The sequence below is a fragment of the Lissotriton vulgaris genome, chromosome 1_1, assembly GCF_964263255.1.
Source record: "Lissotriton vulgaris chromosome 1_1, aLisVul1.2, whole genome shotgun sequence".
In the NCBI taxonomy this organism is placed as follows: Eukaryota; Metazoa; Chordata; class Amphibia; order Caudata; family Salamandridae; genus Lissotriton; species Lissotriton vulgaris.
In genome coordinates this window covers 1930222322-1930239614 of record NC_141685.1, presented here as the reverse complement: position 1 = coordinate 1930239614, position 17293 = coordinate 1930222322, and the positions used below count along the sequence as shown (strand labels likewise).

General features: G+C 41.6%; 1 protein-coding gene across 4 annotated transcripts in view; it reads right to left on the bottom strand.

Annotated features, from left to right (window-relative positions):
- Window positions 1-8222, bottom strand: part of SYT1 (synaptotagmin 1) — a 1122517-nt gene extending 1114295 nt beyond the window's left edge. For 2 of the 4 annotated variants that reach the window (XM_086919584.1, XM_086919586.1), the window contains exon 1: window positions 7854-8110. The gene's annotated coding sequence lies outside the window, so the exon portion shown is untranslated. Of the gene's footprint in view, window positions 1-7853 lie in introns of all 4 variants that reach the window. The other 2 variants (XM_086919582.1, XM_086919583.1) reach the window with 2 other exon arrangements.
- Between the last annotated feature and the right edge of the window lie 9071 nt (window positions 8223-17293).

Sequence of the window (17293 nt, the reverse complement as noted above, 5' to 3'; positions counted from 1 at the left end):
TATGTTTTTGCTGGATTTATGCTTTGGGCACTGTGCCCCCGCTAATCAGTGCCACTGTGCAAGTGCCCCCTATGCTAAATTTATGTACTTATTGCTTATTCCATGATTGGGTTATCTGATGTATCTGTCAGCCCCTAGTACAGTGCACCATATGTGTCCAGGGCTTATAAATCAAATGCTGCTGGTGGGCTTGCAGCACTGGTTGTGCCACCCACAGAAGCAGCCTGTAAAGTGTGTCTCAGGCCTGCCATTGCAAGGCCTATGTGCAGTCTAGCACTGTCATGTCGACTTGGCCAAGTGCACCCACTTGCCAGTTCCTAAAACTTCCCTTTGCTTCATATTAGACACCCCTATGGTAGGCCCAAGGGCAGGGTGCATTGTAAGTATAAGGTAGGACATGCTCTGATGTGTGTAGCATGTTCTAATAGTGAATTACAGCCATTTTCGTTTTTTCACTATTGAAGGCTACCTGTTCTCATAGGCCAGAATGAGCAGCTAGATTATTACATGCTTATAATCATAGCTGACTCAGGGAACATGGTAGAAATTCGAATTTAGTATTCCTGAACTCTGAATAATAAAATACATCTTTTACTAAAGTTTATTTTAATAGTCTGGGTTTGCAAATACCACTTTTAGAAAGCAGGTATCTGCTTGCCTAACCATTTGCGCCTGCCTCTGCTGGGTTGTGTATTCCTTGTCTGGGCTTGTGAGTGACAGGGTTGGGGGATTCCAGGAGACAGGCTGGGGCAGCCCAGTGGTGAATAGAGAGATCTGCATCTAGATGGGATGGAGGAGTTGCACCTGGGACCTGAATAGGGCTGTGCTTTCCCTCTACAATGATGGCTCCACCTCCTGTGGCTTGTCTGATGTCTTTACCCTGCACTGTGAAAGGAGAGGAGGAACCATGTCAACAGAGTGCTCCAGAGCTGTATCTTCCCTCCCCGTGCTGGCTCCACCTCCTGTGGGTTGTCTGATGTCTCTTCCCTGCACAATGAAAGGAAGAAGAAAGTCATGTAAACAAAGTGCCCAGGAACTGGTTTGGACTAGGCAGAGGCCTCTCTGCCTTCAGAGAACAAAGGATTTTGGGGTATAAATATTGGGACCCTGATCCCAAAAAATTAGATCACTTCTGGAACAAGAAACCTTTCTGCTAAGGAGAAGAACCAAGGAAGCTGCAGGATTTGTACTGCCTCTCTGCCAGTGTGCTGTTTGCTGGGTTGGCCTGCAGTGGTTGCTTCATTTCCAAGGGAAAGGAGAAGGACTTTGTAAGGACTTTCATCTACAGGATATTCTCCAAGGACTTGAACTGTGCTTGCCTCCTGCTGAAGTCTCAGGGCCAAAAGACTTCACCTCCAGCTCCCTCCTGAATTTCCTTGCTGGGAATTCTGGCTCCAGTCACTTGCGTGCTGCTGGGAGCTGGAAGCGCGACGCATCTGGAAGAAGCTTGTCGCCGCCGCAGCTGAAATCATCGCAACGCCGGACAAGCAAGCCTTCGCCGCATCTCCCTGGAAGCGTGTGTTCATCGAACCTGCCTGCTGTCGCATCACCTGAGAAGCGTGACAACATCGAGAGAGTCGCCATCGCATCACCGGAGAAGCTTGTCACAAGGCCTGTCGCGGCTCCAAAGTACATAGTCGTAGCAAGGCTGCCAGGGCATCATCGCATCGTCATCGCATCGCCGCATCAAGGGCGCCATCTTCTCGCATCGCAACTGGATCATCGCATCGCATCAAGGCCCAATCTTGCGCACCGCAACAGGCTCGCAAGCCGAGAATCTACGCATCACCTCTGCACCGGTAAGGCTCACGACGAGTCGGCTACTCTGCGCAAGCATTGAGGAAGGACGCAACCATTTCCCCGGGTCACGGAACCGACGCATCTCCCCTTTTGCGAGCCTTTTGTTCACTTTGCGTTATGCATCCTGGTACTTTGTTGAGAACTTTGTCGCATTTACCAACAACTTGAACTAAGAGACTTTAATCATCTTTTAAGTAATCTTAAATGTAGTATTGTGGATTTTTGTCGTTTGTGGTCTTGTGTTTAAGTCTATATAAAGAATACTTATTTTTATAAAACCTGTATTGTAGCCATCTGTAGTGTTTTCACTGTATTACGGTGTATATTCACAAATGCTTAACACACTGCCTCTGAGATAAGCCTGTCTGCTCGTGCCAAGCTACCAAAGGGGTGAGCAGGGGTTATTCAGGAGTGTAATCCCCTTATCCTGACTAAGAAGTAAGGGTCCCTATTTGGACAAAGATGATAACCATTGCCAACTAGAGACCCCCAGATCTAACATGCCCCATCCTTAATTAGATGTACAATGAATGAATTGCAAAACATTGATTTTAAACTTTCACAATTGCAATTTATTAAAACACAGGGACAGCATAATTGTATATAGGACACTCAAAGATGACTGCTATGAATTGATCAACAATGATTCATTAGTCCGTCTTTAATTTTTACCTTTGAACATGTGATGCATGCAAACTTTAAATGCTTCTGTGTTAGCACTAAAAAACTGACATTGATAAAGCCAGTAGGCGAAACGCGTTTGTCAGTGCCAGGGGGTCTGCACAAATAAAGCACTTTGCTTTGAATATTTTCGTGTGTGCTTTCCTTTGTTACGTTATGGCGTACCTGGTTGCTTTGATATATATATATATATTTGTACGGCATAGTTATACACGTGTCAGAGTTTCCATAGAAAGAACTTTTTCTTTTGGTTTGCTAATAACTTTGGTGCCATTCGATGAACATTCATGCAACTTTCCCAAAAAAGTCCAGCCACCTCTGCTCCTTCCTGGAAAGTTTTGGGGTAATCCGTAAATTGGGGGCAAGTAAAAAGGAGGGGACCCAAAATACGTTTTTTTACATGCATTTTTCAGAGGTACAATTAGACAACGATTAAAAAAAAATGATTTAACAGAATTACACCAAATTTGTTATAGAGCTAGATATTTACTCAGAAAGTGTCCTATATTGACAGTTACTCCGACGGGAGGTGAGCAGGAGTGAAATTTAAAAACAGAAAGTGTTCTAATGGACCGAGAAGGCTTTTTTTTCCCTTCAACTGTCTTGCCACCACAGGAGCCTGCGCCGCAACCTCTACAAAAATGTTGCGCCCACCATTACAGAGCTTGGTTACTCATCCTCTATGTCCTGCACATATAACAAAATAACCCCTATCCTGCCCATTAAGGTATAAGGGGGCAGGGTATCCAGGTATCGAGACCCCAAAGACCTTATGGGGGGGGGATACCAGAAGGCCCCATTGTTTCTTTTTTTTATGTTTGGTGGTGTTCTGCTTTCCCAGGGGAGTGATGTTGACCCGCAAGGTTGAAAAAACAATAAAAAATCCTAAAGAAAAGGTCCAGGGGCCCAGAGGGGTTTGCCCGCTAATGAAGCTTGACCGCCCCCGGGGTTGGTGCAGGCCAACCCCACCTTGCACACGTTTCAAAACATGAAATCATTGCACAAAAAATATTCTTGAACATGTGTTCTATCGTAAGCCATTAAAAATGCTGTTGAAGCTTTCATTATTTACTGTGATGTCACTGCAGTTGCTTACAGCTGCCCCAAGACACATCCTCTCAACTCTTACTTTGTTTGCTCATGTGACAGCAACTGTGAGAGGCGGTAGAGAGCTGATGTAGGGGTGCCACACCATATCAGGATTCAAAGTGTCATTCTAGATAACTATTATAAGCATAATTAAAATCAAAGGTTTTGGAAATGTTTTGGTAAACTAGAATCGCACAGATAATCACAGGTGTATGTTATTTTGGCTTGTTTAAATTGTTACCTCCAGTTCATAAACACGCAAATCTACCATGTCCTTTGATACTGTAAATAAGACCAGAATTTAGTAATTAATTTTTTAAGCAGTAATATATGGTCAGTCTCTGGCTCAGCCCTAGAGCTAAATGCATGCACATTTACCTGTGAGTAATAGTTAATAATATTGCACTGAATCAGTTGAGCCAAAGGGTAGATGAAAACTCGAAGTAGGATCATTTTGTTGCCTAATGAGCAACGACTTGAATTCAATAATGATTTAATAGATGCTACAGTGTGGCAAACCCTCTCTTAGATCTTCTTAAATCACCTCTTATTTGACTTTAATGAAGGAAGGTGATGGGTAGGTTAAGCTGTGGGGCAGAAGTGATGATATCGTCAAAGCCTGGAAATCACGCCTGTAAACATTCAAAGCAACTTTGACCCTAAAGTGGCATTGTAAATAATCCACTATTCAAGTCCCTACAGTGCTGGTGGAATAAAGGTGTTGAGTCATCGTTTTTGAATGAAGGGATCATGGGTGTCTTTTTGTGAGGAGAGAGAGAGTAGAAAGCTTTGTGCATGACGAACATTATTTAAGTGACTGGTGATCAGGGCCAATGTGACATTCTGCAATGACCCAGAGGCACAGTTTGGAAGAAAGGCACAGCCACTGTGGAAGGAAACAAGACTACCGTTGTGCACTGAAGATATTGATGTGAACACACAGTGAGAATTGAAGGGGAGCAATAAAAGGCTCAATCCTCACATATGAATCCTGGGAGTTCAAGGTAAAGTCAAATTATTATTAGAAATCAGGTTTTGTGAAACAAACTATCCTTTGAATGAAGAAAGTTTCAGTAGCCAGCAATTATTGAGATAACAAATTATTTAAAAAGTCCCTGGTATTTTAATGACATCCATGCTAAATCATTCCAATTATGATTTCGCTAAGAGGTTTGACCTCTCCTAAAATAAAACAAACATTATTACCTGGTCAGGCACGAAATAGTGAACCATGCATTTGAATTTTTAAATTCTATGTGGTCTCAAAAATATATTAGCAGTTTAGTATGTTTTTCATGAAATATGCATGGTTGTGTGAAGATGTGTGCACGCATATGTGTGTTGCTGTTCTATGTTTTGGTCCTATCCCTTCAGGTGGAATACTAATTCCCATTTATTTCTTGCAGAAGTTCGTGATCGCAGGTATTTCTTTTTTCTTATGAGGAACAGCTGCCAAGAAGCTCCCACATTATCCCTGTAAAAATGATAATAATAAAAGGGTGTTTGCCTGTCTTCTCCTGTGCTTTGTGTGTTCATTCTATGCACCTTAAACTCAGCTCTTTTGTGTTTTTGTTTGTCACGAACACTATTTAACTTCCTTAACTCATCTTGTACAGCCCTGATCACTGATCTCTGGATTAAAAATCCATGTTGTTTAGGACTGCACCAACTTTAGTTTGAAAAAACAGTACTGCAAATTGCACTTGGAAAAGAGCTCTCCATTGCATGTAATATTACAAGCATTACATGCATCCCCGTGAAATTAAAGGTAAAAGATTGAGGGGAGCTTAATTCTAATCTCAAACAGTTCAGCATATTCAACTGTTTTCAGGTGCCTTCAGGAAGGCTTTCTATCCACTATACAAACGGCACTATTAAACTGTACATGGCTGGTTGGATTTGAACATTCCCACTGGCTTACAACCCCCTCCATCCACATCCATGTACATGGTTGCCGGCTCTTGTTTGCGGGAGTTCTCAACAGGGTGAGCCAGAAGAACACTCTGTCCTTTTATAGCGTTCACTCTTGCGCAGCTTACACAAAACCCATAACCACATGTCAGAATGATGCTGAGATGGATCATGAAAACAACCAGGGATGTAGTATTGTGATATTGGGGTAATCGTAGTATCTGGTCCTATTGTGCTTTCTGGTCTCACAAAGCAGGACAGTAGATGTAATATCCCATTACTATATACAAATAGAAAAGCCAGCTTCCCATAGCTTTAGGGAGCTACAACTGACTGCTGTTCTCATTCACCAGCCAACATCTGAATTTTCACTCAATATTAGAATATCTTCTAGATTAATCATTAACTTATACTTTGCTCAGTGTCTTCTTATATTTAGGACATATAGGGCCATATTCATGAACACATTTTCCCATAGACACAGAATGGGCAAAACCCTTGGATGAATCAGGCCGATACTTTGGGCAGTTGCTACACCTTTTTCACACAACGTCACATGGTGCCACTCTTCAACATTTACTAAATTAAATGGATAATTAGTTGTATGTTGTATTACGTAAGAGAAGAGTTTCCTTGATTTTAGAAAGGGCACTAACATCTATGCACAACCCGGTGAAGTCACAAAAGTAAGGACACTAATGGGAAAATGGTGGTGATGGGGAAATGTTTGATGCACAAATGCAGGGTGTGGATTTCATCCTCTCTACTAGTGTGAGGGTGACCTGGTTGACTGTTGTGGACTTCGATAATCCTAGTGGGATGCCATTTGGAGGACGATATGGGCGTTCCTGTCTAGAAGGTTCTCCAGGTCTTTCAGCACTACTTTGCAAAAGAGATCCTATCAGCGTAAAGAAAAGGGATGGAATATATAGCAAAAGCTACCAAATAAGAGATATATCGATTAACTTTAAAGTTACAGTTCAGAGAAATGGTTTTATGTGTGAGGGTTGGGAGCAAATGTTTTGAAGCCAAATAATGCTGGCCACTACTGAAATCATCCGAGTCTTGAGAAGACAGGACAGGAAAGAAACGTTATTTAAATAAAATACAATAACTTTTTATGAAGTAGTACAAATGTGTCAATATTTCTAGTGCAAGCCTTTCGAGGTGTGGTTCGGAGTGCAGGTTGGTGGCTATGGTATCAGGAGAAAGGAAGTGTACTCCTTTGACCAGATGTGTGTGATCCTGGGCAAGCCACTGTATTTTCATGGCCCCCACTCAGTGACTGTATCTGCCAGAAGAGTCCCTTCTTGAAAATGGACCAAATGCCATCATTTGGTGATGCGTAAGACATGACACATTCACCTTGACAAAGTCACCTCTCGTAACCAATGGAAAGGCGTGGATTTGCCTACGATTGCAACTGGAGATTAAAGAAAGTGAGGCAATTATTTCAGAGATTCAGCGCCCCGTTGCTGTGACCTACATTGCCCTGCATTTGCCACAGCTGAGGCAGCCCGGCGCGCGCCCTCCACCCCTGCAGATTGGTCCTTTGCTACGTCCTCCTTATCTGAAATGAGTGGCCTGTGTATAAATAGCTCTGGAGCCGGAACAGCTGCATCCGTGTCTGCGCCTTTTTGTATCATCCTATTTTCCCCTCGCAGTCAGTTTTAGAAGAGCAAGTGCACAGTGTGAGATCAGCATAATGCCATGTTCCCAGCGTTCAGCTGTGGACACAATTACCATAAGCAGAGTAACTGCATTAAACGTAAAGATGCACGAGGGGCTGCACGCCTTGCTGTGAGAGGAGAAACAGGGGCAGGGTGTGCCTAGAGGAGCGCATCAGTGTGTACACGCTACCCCACTCTAGCCATGCGGATGCAAATAAAGAGGACCGGGTGGTCATTAACAGAACACAAAGGCCACGCCGCGAGGCTTAGCGGGGATGCTTCGAGCCTGCACGTGTCATTATTCCCGATAATTTTCCACCATTTCTTTGATTACATTTCCCTCCACTGCCGAGCGTGGAGTGAAAATGGATGCGCCGTGTTCATTCTACCCCACACTGACAGAATGAATGTCCACTACTAAACAGGGCATCCTTAAGGTGCCACCGTGCCTGCATCCCGTGTTTGGCGGTGGCAAAGAGGATTTGTATCCCCTGATAGCTGTCAGTCATCTGCCCCAAACCACGCTCCCCCGTGAAAGACAACACGCATCTGAGAGAACAACTTTTCCCCTTTTTTTACCCTGTGCCATAAAATAGACTGAAGATAATTGTCAGGGGGCAATCGACTGGCCTCTCCCCCTCCCCCTTCGGTCCCTGCCTCCCCTTTGCCTTTAGATCATGGAAGTTAAGCTGCGGTCCTTACCTGGCAGCCAACAGCCCTTCCTCGGAGTTCCCGGTACAGCAAGAGCAGAGCCGAGCGAGCTAGCCACGCGTCCCCCAGGTGCGAGCAGCAGTCCAGCGGCCCCGGCTCCCCGTTAATCACTGAACACGGATCCTGACATTTCTGCAGAGCCACTCTCAGCTATACTGTAAAAGTAGGCGCCGCCACACAGGATTAATGCACAGCGCCCGGAACACATTTCCGCTGCTCCTCCTCAGCGATGCTGCTCACGTCGCGCCCAAGACAGCTACTCAAGCACATTCAAGGGCATTCCCCGAGAAACAATATGCTAATTCGGCATCTCGAGCTGCCGCCTGCTAAACTGGGTCCAGCTGCACATCAGAGTACGCTGGCGAGGGGGACGTGAGTCAATGACATAGCCTGTTTAACATCATGAATAATGCAGCCGAAATAAAATGTTTTTTTTTTCTTGCTGATTCACAATGCTCGTAAAATAATACGGGATCAATAACGCTTTCGGATTCGTGGCGGTGGAAAAGGCGATGGATTCAGAACCTCTGAGCCCTGATGGTATTGTAACAAGCCCGCTGTGTTGTTTAGACTCATCAAGGTGCTGAACCCACGGTGTTAAATGAAGCTCTGAAACATTCTCGGCAGGATGCGTGCACTCCCTGCGCGGCATTTTTATTACGAGCTTTGATTATCTGCCTTTTTCCTTAGGGAGGAGGTGGGGACCAGGCACGCATATCTCCTGTTTATTTACAATTTACCTTTCCCTATTTGCAAAAAGCGTCATGGGGAGAGGATTACTTAACCGGAGTGAATTTTATTTTACATTCTAAACATTTCTTGCTGCAGGTGACAGTAACCTGACGGTATTTCAGGGTTTGCGATTGATTTTACATGTCGTGCACGGCAGCCAACCGCTGGAATCAAGAGCAGGCTCCTTGATTTCGGTGGTGGCTACTGACATTTTCATACTGGCAAGAATAAATCCTCGCAGTCTGTATGTCAGGCTACGCCATGTCCAGACGCCGTTCTCTCCAATGAGAGGAAGGGAGGATGCGTCGGGCATTTTACAACCTCTGTCATCTCGTTGCTCCATTAACAGTTCTGAGGTCCGTCGTTTGTCCCATTGTCGAAAACAAAACAACGCGCCCGCACGTCTTTACACAAGAAGTCGAGCACGCTGTTTCTAAATTTAGCCGGTGACGAGGCAACAGCCATTGGCCATTTCATTTGTGGGAGCTCTTCAAGACCATCACTCGTGAAGTTATTACTTCCGCCCTCGCCTAATGCAGGGGAGGTGCATACCCAAGAACAAGCAGCATTCTCCTTCTGCATTGGGGCGTTATGTTAAACCTCTGGGATGGAATCCTCGGATAATGTATATTAAACACATTTTCAAAATATTACTTGTATGAATTTGCTTTATCCATTTTTGTGGTTAAATGGGTGTCAAAGCTAAAACTAATAGCAAATCTGTTAAAGATATTCATACATGTCTGACTTCACAGAAATCATTGCAGGGTTATTCCTATATTTGTAATAGCTTTTTAACCTCTCTAAATATTCAAGGATTCCTCCTTGGAAGCTGTGACACTTACAGTTTTCCAGAGAAGTTCGGTAACTCCTCTGTGTAGCCTGAATTATTCAAATGGAAGATTATTTCCACATGCATACAAGTTAGTCCTTCACATTTGCACATGTGGAAATGTGTCGCCAAAGAGCGTTTGAATTTGGTATATTATTTTTTTTGCATAGGAAGCATATGTTTCCTCCTGGAGAACATCCATCAATTACATTCCATCAGTTCTGGGGTCGTTCTCCTCACATTCCTATTCTGGATCCAGATTTGCTCCTACCATGGGCAGGAATCAAGCTCTTATCCCACCGCTGTGAGAATGTGTTTTGCCAATGTTCGTGGATACCCACAAATTTACATGTTTACAGTTGCTCACCGATTTTGCCAGTCACCATCACCGTAGAAAGCCAACTCGATGCTTAAAAGGTCAGATTTACTCTCATATAAGGTCTACTGACAGCTCTCTATACGAATCAAGAGACTAACCAAACTCTAGGGTAACAGCAGAGAGACACAAAAAGCATCAATTAAATAACCAGAAAGATATGACTATTCAATAACACAGCTTCTATCAGTAAATGAAATCATAATACAATGGAAATCTCGGAGCCAATCTCACAACAGACTTACACTGGAGCAATTGAAAGGAATTCAATGAATCAAAATAAAGAATGTGTCTCATGTCCACGACAACCTTGATATCAAACTCAGTAAGGGATCAAGAAAACAGATTTTCTGCTATCATACAGAAGGTTTCAATCTGTCAAAATATCCAGTCTGCGTTAAAGGATAGCGAGTACAATACACTCTGGTGGTACATCCTATCCACTATTTTTCAATGTTTTTCAGGGGCAGTGTAGCCTAATTTCGAAAATTATTACACCTTTTTGATGAAATTCATTTTCGGCTATCAGACAGAAAGAATCAATTCGTCAAAATAACTACATTAATTGAAAGGATGACAAGGAGAATGCGTCTAATACACAACTTTGAGGTATGTCCTATTGGTCCTTCTACAAGTGCCACTGAAATGACGTGACAGTTTCAGCTAGAAAAAATTGTATTATTGATTGAATTTATGTGATACACAGTGTATATCCCCATCATGTCCAACTGTAGGATATAAGTTCTGTATAGAAACGCTGACAATTATTATAGACTGTGGAACTTAAAAAAAAAAAAATCTAGAACAACATGTGAATGAATGGGCGGCCAAAGTTCCAAATTAGTAAATCTCCCAAAAATGCGTAAAATGCTCCAAATTAGAGTATATACAGACCGAGAATCAGGACGTCCTTTATGTACTGAAAACATAGTATATCTAATGGAAATAACCAATATATTCAGTCTTTTTCTTTTTTGGATAACCACATATCACTGTTGTTATAAACTCACTTATGTATGGTTGGTGTTACCATGTCGACTCTTTAGCATGTCAGAGCAAGCTTGTGAACATGTAGAATTTATGTGTTTTTAAGCCCTGTATTAATATACATAATGTGTAAAATATTTTTGTATATACTTTTTGTAGCCCTGAAGAAGTCTATAAAAGGACGAAACACATTGGCTACTACTATCTTTTATCTACAACGTTTCTTTTCAAGTTGAAGAAAAAAGAATAAAGGATATTTTGAATTACAATATATATTGTCGAATGCAGTGATTACATGATTTTCATTATTCTTGCCCAATATGTTTTAAATACAAACTTGTGAACTATTCTCAGGCCAGCTTACCAATAATATGGTTGCATTGAATATTCTTTTGTGTGTGCTGGACCATTAGATAGAAATGGTAATTTAAATAGTAATTTAAATTTCAGCTTACTGGTCAAGTTGGATGTTCAAATAGAAAAAATGGCAGCCAGGGATAATTAAAGCCACACTAACCCCATAATCACTAGATGTATTTTAAACAGATTTTTAGTAGAGTGCGTGCCCACCTCTGAGGTCCGCTGCCACAAGATCTAATACATTCTCATAGATAAAACAAAGCACAGAGAGGCACAAAAGAAATCACATATAATATGCCAATAATGATGAATCTTCACAATCTTTGATGTGGAGACTTCTTTTTTATTTTTTCAAAAGGATGAGGGATACACACACCCAACGCGTATCACCCCAACGGGCTTCCTCAGGGCTGTAAACATGACAATAAATACAAATTTGTAAACTAAACATCAAATTATACAACAAACGTAAACTAACAACATATTAAGACATAAATAGTATTCATCTCAAAAACTGTGATGCAGTCCAATTATAAGTTTTGTTTAGTTTACATAGTTCTCCATGCAAGTGGCAAAACAGAACTGTGACATGCCAGACAGCTGTCTGAAATTTCCATGGAAAACCAACACTGAAAACACACAAGACCGTACTCAAAAAACAAGAATGTGCGATAGAGAGGCGAGAAAACCATAAAAGTGCTTGGCATAAATTTCCGTGTTCACCAGTGATGTGTGAAAAACAGAAAAAAAGAAGAAAAAAAAGGGAAAGGGAAAAAAACCATAGGCAGTTGATAGACCCAAAAACTCAATTACACCAATGTACACAACATATCAATATTATCATGAAAGAGAATGCATTCTCTTTTACTTAATCCAAAATAGATCGCACAATAGATCACAGACTGGTATCCGTTCTTCTCTCTTCCATTCAGTACTGTGAAATGCCAAAACAGATACCAAAATACTAGAATCAAAACCGACAACATAAGATCCTTATTAAAACTGAGTGGCCCTATATGTGGGCCAATCGCGTTTAAACCATGTTCTTTTCTTCATGGATAAGTATCCAAGACTCAGGCAAATTGATAATCCCATTGATGAGACAAAACTGTGTTTGAAGTACTCAGGAAAGCACAAATGTAAACACTGTAACAGAAATTAAAGATAGAATGATTCAGTCACATAATGGAAGTCTCACTTCTAAAATACAATCAAAAATACGGGCGCAGCATATACTAAAACCGCGTGGCTCACAAAGTGATATAGCCAACTATAGCCCCCGACACATCTGTCAGGAACACGAGCTTCTATTCATATGCATATTATCAAAGATCAATCCTACTCGGTTAGAGGTAAGCTTTTATTTAAACAAAGAAAAGCAGCATGAAGGCAGTGACATGGGCGTGGATAAAACCGTCCCTACAGACATGAGCGAGTAATGAGAGAAAAGTATGTCTAAGTCTATGTCCTACTTTAAAACCATTGCCTTTAGGAAAAATTGGTATGAATGGACAATTTTTGAATAAATATTAGAGCAACCCACCCACGGGTTGGAGTAATTGTCTCCCGAACTTCGTTTGGCATACTGGAGTGTGAGTTGGAGTTTGTTTGACTGATAGCGTTTTTTTTTTTATTCAAGCGTTATGCTCTGATGGTAAACACAAGGCTTATTTTGCCTTACACGCACACAATGACTCTTCAACTGATAGGCTACGGCCATCACATCGAGTCATGAAAATTCACGTACAACCAATAGCGTAACACACAAGTTGTGTCAATGAGAAGCATGGTGCTGTATAGCCCTACACACCCATATTATGACGTTACGAGTGAGAATAGGCCAAAGGTTTTTGAAATACCCTGGCTTCAGTACCCGGTTTTGGAAGGACTTGATTACTCGTTAGTCCGGCGTTTTCGCTTTACTCAGTGACCACAGCCTGAGCTCGGGAAAGCTAACGGACTCCCAGGCCAGTTTTGCTTTCTGCTTACTCATTGGTTTGCTAAACGTGTATTGTCAGAGGGTTTTGTTTTCTTCCTAAAATCCTTTTATGTGGATGGGTTGCTCTAACATTTATTCGAAAAAGGTCCATTCTTATTAATTTTCCGTTACAGACTCCAAGGCGAGTTTTGCTTTCGGCTTACTCATTGGTTTACTAAACGTATATTGCTAGAGTGTTTCGTTTTTCTTTCTAAAATCCCTTTATGTGGGTGGGTTGCTCTAATATTTATTCGAAAATGGTTCATTCATACCAATTTTTCCTAAAGGCAATGGTTTTAAAGTAGGACATAGACTTAGACATAGGTTTCTCGCATTACTCGCTCATGTCTGTGGGAACGGTTTTATCCAAGCGTATGTCACTGCCTTCATGTTGCTTTTCTTTGTTTAAATAAAAGCTTACCTCTAACTAAGTAGGATTGACGTATGATAATATGCATATGAATAGGAGCTTGTGATCCTGACGGATGTGTCGGGGGGCTATAGTTGGCTATATCACTTAGTGGACCACTAGGTGTTAGCATATGCTGCACCCGTATTTTTATAATTGTATTTTAGAAGTGAGACTTTCATTATGTGACTGAATCATTCTATAATCATTCTATCTCTAAATTCTTTTACAGTGTTTACATTTGTGCTTTCCCGAGTCTTCAAACACAGTTTTGTCTCGTCAATGGGATTATCAATTTGCCTAAGACTTGGATACTTGTTGCAGGGATTCTGCTCATACACAGAATTGTGCACAGAGACCCAGGGCATCAGTAAATTATGGTGGGCCAAAAAACTCAGCTCAGTACCTAGAACCCCTAACCGACTAGCATCAATGTCACATTAGCTCTTCGTCCTATAACAAAGGTACCAATTCTAAATACAAATCTTCAGCATCAAAAGCAGCATAATATTTCAAATGAGAAAACAGAGCCTCTATGGCCTGGACATCCCAATCATCAGAGTGTATATTTTATTTAACCACACCCCCCATTGAAACACGTAGTACATTAGGAACATTAATAACCTCAGTGGGGCCGTGGATTTGAAATCTGACAGCATCCCAAACAATCCCATCTAAAATGGGCCAAGCTGTAATGTTAACAAAAGTCTGGTCCCTCTTCATGATGTGAGATGTGGAGTGGGGTGCCAAAGTTCCATAAATTAACCTAATTGAAGTTCTTTCTTTAACATAGTGTCCATTTACAAAACGGAAAAAATACACCACAAATTCAATCGACATGAACAGAAAAACTGAAAAAGCACTAGCCTCATGTAAGTCCAAGGGGGTATCAAAAAGTGTTTCTTAAACCAAACAGCAAAAACCGAAATTTTCGATGGGGACTTTGATGTAGTAGAGCCAGTGTTAAATGTAAAGCATGACTGGTTAACAGCAGATGTTTGCAAATGATGCATCAACAAGTCTGTAGGATAGGTATACTCAGTTTCATTAAGGGGATCACCAGCCGGTGAACTCAATAAAGGACTTGCAACTGTAGGCATCTAGATTTCAACGTCAGGCCTAGTGTCAATTGCCGGAGTCAAAACAGATTGTCTCAGCATTGCTGGACAAGAGACCACTGGAGTCATACTAAGAAGAATCAGCCACTAGCTGTAATTTGACATTTTCAATGGAGATGTATCTTACGACCAGGAAGTGGAGGTAAAATTACTGTTCCTTTACCCTGCACCCAAGCACAGGAACTGGTGCATGAAATGAGGGATAATCAATTTAGGGGGGGAGAAAGAGATTCGATCCTTTCAGTCTCCTGTTTAATTACATCTCATCAAATGGGGAAAAGATCACTTGTCCTGCAAAAACTTAGGTCTGCAGGTTGGTAACTGGGTGTCTCCCAATAAAATGACCCTTATACACGTGTGTTTTAGTTCTTACTTGCTTTCGTTAGCGGTATATAATGTGTTCCCGCTTATATCACACGTGCATGCGTAATCACTGGGTCAATTCATTTGTGTGCACCCTCCACCAGGAGGTTATACCTTAAGTTTAAGGCAGTAGTGATCGTGGAAAAAGTGATCCGGAAAGTGGTGAGTGATTTAAAAAAATAAATAAATAAAATAGTCCGGACAGCCAGTACTTGAAATTTTATTAAATCTGGATTCGGGCTATTCTTAAAAAAGGAGTTTGTGCTGCTGTGGAATCTGTTATGGATTCTAGCACACTTTAATGGTCTAATAAAATGGTCGACATGTTTCAGCTCTAGTTGACAATTTGTCAGACAGCTTTCTTCAGGACCAGGGGGTGAGAGTAGTGAAAAAAGTGAAAGAATAGGTAAATTTATAACCTGATTCTCCAAGTGTTGAGAGGTCTCATTGTACCTGTAAACAGAAAGCACACAACAACAACCAAAAGGGAGATGGGGGGAAGAGGGAAAAAAGATAAAGTACAAATATGTACACATTCAAAATCATTTGATTTCGAATAAAGAAACTGTAAAATGGCAATACTTAGCGCAGAATCACTCTCATTTCAGGCGTCAACTCATCCATTCTCATGCCTTATCAGCGTGAGGTGATTGTGCTATACTGTTGTATAGTGCTCTTAGTTGTTACCGATAATTGGTGTCTTCACATCTCTCTTGCATGGTGATGTGACATGCTTTTTTGTAGGCACGGTGTGCTCATAATGTGATTATGTGAAAATGGAGGGTGGTAATTTTGGTTTTCGCGTCATTTGCACTAAATATAAATGTAACACATCTCATTTTCTCGTGTTTTTAAGTACTTAAGAAAGCAGGGACCCCTTAAACTTCCCACCGAAATTCTATTTTGAAAATGGCGGTTTCGAAACCGTGACCGATATCGGATTGGGCGTGGGCCTATATCGGGTCTATAGGATTGTGCCTACCTCCTTTTTTGTAGCTAGTAGCTTCATCGGGGGAGGGGGGTTTTGAAGAGGAAGGTAGCGCTAGAGGAAGTAAAATATTAGTTAGTGTGGGCAGGTTGTACTTGCGCTTTCGGTCTGTCAGTTGCGCAAAGCCTTCGTCTTCTACCTTTCGCCTTCGCGTCCCCGTCTGCAGCATGTGCTGTCTCTACCTCCGTCCACCCGGAAATGATGATGGTTGTTGGAGCGGATGTTTTTAACGGTGTGGTGTAGAGATAGAAGAAATCTTTACATGTCGATTGTTATTGGAACTGCTAGAGCTTGTCACGTTGTTTGGAGAATTAAGTTTTATAAATTATACAGTATTTGAGGAGAAAAGGTGTGGTATTCCGTATTTAGGAAGTGTCGTGGGGTTTGTTAAACCTTCGGAAACGGAGATGGTATGTCTCACAAAAATCAGCAAATTGATTGACAAATTGTTGGTAAATTGTCTGTGTTGCAGATAGATGGTTATTATACCGGGGAGTTAAGATGGGAGAATAGCCAAGTTGTTTAGGACGTCAAAGTTAATCTTGTTAAGTTCAGTTATCTATTAAGGGCAAGCCACGGGATAGAATCATTAAGGCCCAGGATGTCAGTTTTGAGTCTATGGACCCAACGTTGTTCTTTCTCGAACAACATTTTTGAGGCATTTCTATCTACAGTTTCTAGGGTCTCTAAGATGACCCACTGTAGGTCATTGACCGTGTGTCCCAATTCTTTGAAATGTGTTGACATCTTTGTTGTTGTTCTTTTGCAGTTAACATTGCTACGATGTTCATACATTCGTTGTTTGACCTTGCGGCAGTTCATGCCAATATACCTCATCTGACATGGACATGTTATCATGTATACTACATGACTGGTATTGCAGTTGGTGTGTCTCTTTAATTTCCAAGTCAGATCAGGGAGTAATTGTAGTTCTTTGGTAGGTTTTGTAGTCCCACACGCTGAACAAGTTCCACAGGGGTAATGTCCTGTTATTGGGGCAGTGTTCCATAGACCCTGTTGTTCTTTTTTCTTTTTAGGTGGAGGTCTAGTGTGTACTAGCAGATCTTTTAAGTTCCTGCTTCTTTTGTTGGCAAAACGGGGTTTTGGCCAATCAAGGTTGTTCGATGTAATTATTTTCCAGTTTTTGTTGATTATCTTCTTGACCTTATTCGTGATTGGGCTATAAGTGGTGACACATGTTGTCCTGTTATCCTGTGTCTTAGGGTGTGTCTCCAACAGTGCTTCTCTAGGCTGATTTCGCGCACGTTTTTTGCAAGAGAGAATTACT